This window comes from Gracilinanus agilis, chromosome 2, assembly GCF_016433145.1.
Source record: "Gracilinanus agilis isolate LMUSP501 chromosome 2, AgileGrace, whole genome shotgun sequence".
Classification (NCBI taxonomy): Eukaryota; Metazoa; Chordata; class Mammalia; order Didelphimorphia; family Didelphidae; genus Gracilinanus; species Gracilinanus agilis.
In genome coordinates this window covers 668,160,240-668,164,849 of record NC_058131.1, presented here as the reverse complement: position 1 = coordinate 668,164,849, position 4,610 = coordinate 668,160,240, and positions in this window count along the sequence as shown.

Below are 4,610 nucleotides of genomic sequence, written 5' to 3'. Positions count from 1 at the left end.
GAGAGAGAGAGAGAGAGAAAGAAAGAGAGAGAGAGAGAGAGGGAGGGAGAGAGAGAGGGAGAGAGAGAGAGAGAGAGAGGGAGGGAGAGAGAGAGGGAGAGAGAAAGAAAGAGAGAGAGAGAGAGAGCAAGAGAGAGAGAAGGGGAAAGAGAGAACCTATGCTCATTCTACTGGCACTTAACACATATGATCCAAGAGCTATTCAGACCTAACAATAGACTGTATAAAATAGAGTAGGACGCAGTAGCCTCTGCTCTTTTATTATTCTTTAGTAGAGGACACCTTTTTTTCTATTTCACAATTGACTAGAAAACAGAGAATATATACCTCTACTATACTTATTGTTTGATTACTAAAGTAATATTTTGTATTCTGTAGAGCAAAATGTCAATTCAAAAACTCTTTAAAAATAGTGGCTCTGGTTAATAAGGATATATGTTTTGCATGACTTCACACATATATTTGATATCATATTGTTTGCCTTCTCAATAGGTGGGGGAAGAACTGGAAGGAGGGAGAAAATTGGGAACTTGATTTTTTAAAATGAATGTTAAAAATAAAAAAGTAGATAAAATTAAATGTGGGGGTTCTCTTCCATTGCATTTACTAATACCTCTCATCCTAGCTCTCAGAGCTCCCAGATCCAATTTTCTGTGTGGCTACCAAGGCAAGGTGTTTATTTGTTCTTCCTTGATGTTTTAAGAAACTACCTTGAAATCAAGATGACCTGGGTTTGATAGTTGCCTCTGACACATACTGTCTGGGTGATCCTGAACAAGTGAATAAACTTTTCAGGGCCCAAGGAAACTCTATAAGAGTATAAGATGCAAAGACTATGTTGCTCTGCATTGGTAGAGTTTTCTCATGAGAAATGCATTTTTAAAAAAATCACATATTTAGTCCATTTCAAGCCCCATTTTTGTCTCCCATTGTTTCTTGCCTTTCTCGGTCTTTAATATTTGCCAGAACCCTTCCTAATAAATTGGATTCCTGCTTATGGTACCTTCCAAACAATCTCCTATTTCTTTCCCTGTCACAGCATGATGACTAGAGGCTATTAAACAAATAGGCTTATAATCTACTTGTAGGTTAACCAAATTATATTAAAATAAGAAAAATGATACTTCAAATTGTGGGTTGGAGTAATATGAGATAAGCCTGGAACAGGAGAGTGGTACCATCTTGTGGAAGACCTTGAATGTTAGGTGATTAAAGAGTCTGAACTTTATTTAGCAGCCAATAAAGAGCCACTGAAAATTTTTGAGTAGAGGAATGATGTGATAATGTCTATGCATATTCATATATTACTTAGAAGCATTTTTCTTCTCATCCTTATGGATGTCATCTCATCATCTCACTGATGCCTGGACTCTGGACCACTCCTCATCTGTAGAGTACCTCCAGGTCCTCTAATTCCCCCCTCTTTCAAGCTTCTCTTCATGGGTTGTCTTTCTCCACAGACTATATTACTTGCTAATATTTGTATCCCAGATGCTTAATCTAGACCTGGCCTGTAGTAAGCACGATAAACATGCTTTATCTATCTGTAATCCCTCGAATAGTACACATGTGGCCAATCCATGTATGCTCATCCTGTCTGCTGCTTTCCCACGAGTTTCCATAAGTTTCCCATGGGAAGTGTACTCCATTTACTGAGAGCCTTCCTCACTTTCTCCTTACATCCCAAAGATACCAGATGAGCTTATGAGATGGCCACCAGTCATTTCTTTCTCTTGTTCTATGACCAGCCCATCTTCTTTTTCAAGAAGATATTTCCTTGATGACAGCCTTTACTCTTGTTCTTCTTCAATGTCCCCTATTTGTTACATGCCCTTGTCTCTACCCACCATTGCTCTTTGACTAATATTCATCTTTAATTCTTCAGATGACAGTAGAACCCCATGACTCATAATCACATAATATGGCAGAGTCAGCTTTGAAAAGATTCGTCTTTGTTTCCAAGAGGAGTCTAAGGTTGGGGAAGAACCTTCACAATATCCTGGAGGCAATACCTCCCTTAATTTCCCTCTTGGTTAATTCTAAACCCAACTCATTGCCCATTTCCACCAAATACATATGATATATACATATATACAGTACATACACAATATATTTACACATACACAAACCTATGTGAGATATATATATTGCAAATGGGAAATAAGAGTATATATATATATATATACACATAAATATAAATAATTGCATGTATATATGGTACACATTATATGCATATGTATAGATATTTTGTATATACAAACATAATTTAATCATGCTGCCTTTCTCATAAATATGGGAATGATATATGATACATATAGAGTAATACCATATTTACATAATTAAACATAATTAATAGTTATATAATTATGTAGCTAATTATATAATTAAGGTGTTGGTTCTATTATAATTATATTAATATACTCATGCATTGATTTTATTAATAATTCATTATGTTATATGCCAATAATTAATATATTCTCTATAATTTTATGAGGATTAGCTATGTATGCATTGAGGGCATCCTCAATGTGAAAGGCACAGTTGGTAATAAACAGCAGACTACACACTTACCATTGCACAATTAGAATCTGGTCCCCACGTCTCTAATTCCCAGCATCCCACTTTCTTTCTGGCATCACGTCCTTACATTTTGGAGATAAAGTCTGCGTGTGACTCCGCCTCTCTCTTTTTCCCAGGAACACGACTGGGAAAACTTCTCTTTACTCAGGCTTTTACTTTTGTCTTTTTATTTCTTCTACTTCAAGTGATTTTTAATAAATCTTATAAAATACAACACTTGGAGTTATCTGATATTAATTTTAATCTTACACCATCCAACATTTGGCAAGAAGACATAAAGAATACAAGATCCTATTCTACTTGTTATTTGTTGACTATAAAAAACTTTTAATTCTATAAGAATAATGATGATGATGATGATAGCATTGATATCATATTTTAAGGCTGGCAAAGCACTTTACAAATATTATTGCATTTTATCTTTACTCCAACCCTGGAACGTAGGTGCTATGAATAAACCAATTTTGTGGATGAGAAAAGGGAGACAGATAGTGACTTCTCCAGGGTCACTCAGCTCATAAGAATCCAAGACTGGATTTGAGCTCAGTTCTTGACTCTGTTCCGTAGAGCAAAATATCTTTCATGCAACAAGAGGTCTACCATCAAGACAGAATGTACTCAAGATTCCCTGAAAGCAGTAACCACAGAAGTAACCCTCTGGCATCAATAGGGGGTGAAGCATAAAATAGGGAGACGTGTGCTCTCTCCAGGGGATGGCCACCGCGGGGAGAGGCTCCAGCAGAGGGTCCGACTGAAGGAGGGATTCCCCATGGATGGTGGGCTTAAAGCATGAGGCAAATAAATCTGACATGCTGTCAAAGATGGATAGGAGAGGAAGAATATGGATGAGATCTAAAAATTAAGTAGAAAATTAAATTCGTGGCTGCTGCTCTTTGGGGTCTTTTGTCCTGGCGGAGAGGCACGAATGTTCTCTGGCTCAGGAATCACGGAGAAGCTCCTCTCCATCTGAGGTGTATTTGGAGCCCAGAAGTGCCTCAGGAATGGAGAATAAAGGGGTGATTAGACCTGGATGTGGTTCATCGGGGAAAGTTTCCTTTAAAAGGAAAGAAAAACCCCCCAATCACTCTCTCCATCTGCGTGCTGGAAAGAAGAATGGAAGTGTAGTCAGGGAAAGACGACATGATTTATACAATGTAAATGGTCCAGCCTGGCAGTCTCTGGCTAATTGAGAGTGTCAGGGCCATTGTCCTTGAGTTGACAGGGCCTTTTAGCTTCTCTTCACAGCTCCCTCTCCCTGGGACAGTGCCAGCCAGCATTCTTGATTAGCCCAGAGGCCCTGGGGGGCATCCTTTGGTCCCTCTTCACTTGCGCAGGCCTATGGGAACGGGTGGCCGCCGGACGGGGAAGGCTGGGGAAGGTCATGGATGCGCGTTCCCTTTCCTCTCCATGGAGGACGACTCATTCATCTCACTGCATAAAAGAGATCTAGAAAGATGAGCAAAGGGACTTTGGGTTTGGGGTTTTTTGGGTCCAACTGCCCCTTTTTTTCTGGGCCTTTTCTTATGGGGCGGTGGGGCTGGAGAACCCAAGCGAGGGCTCCAGCATCAACCAAGAAGTAGAGGTCAGGGTCAAGCTGGGACAGGCCTTGCCCTACAGAGGGACAAAGCAGGACCTTTGGCTTCGGAGAGGAGCTCCCCGAGTGGCCACACCTCGTGTGGAGGATGGCATGTGGACGGCCACGGAAAGCTCGGGGGCCTTTAATCACCCTTCCTAGCACAAAGCCTGGCCTGAGTGGACCGTTTGATTTATGGTACAGGGAGAAGCTTCCAGGCAGTCAGATTAGGCTCTCAATTATAGAGGCCTACATTGGCATGTGGAATCTCAGCTGGAGTCTTGGGGGCAGGGAGGACGGATGGATAGGGAAGCATACCAAATTAAGAAGAAGCACTGCTGAGCCCTACAGTGATCCAGAGGGATGGAGCTAGCAAAGCCTGGATCCTTAATCTGGAAAGGGAAAGGCTTAGACGGGGATCAAATTCTGTGGCTTTTTTTTTAATCAAAAAAATTTT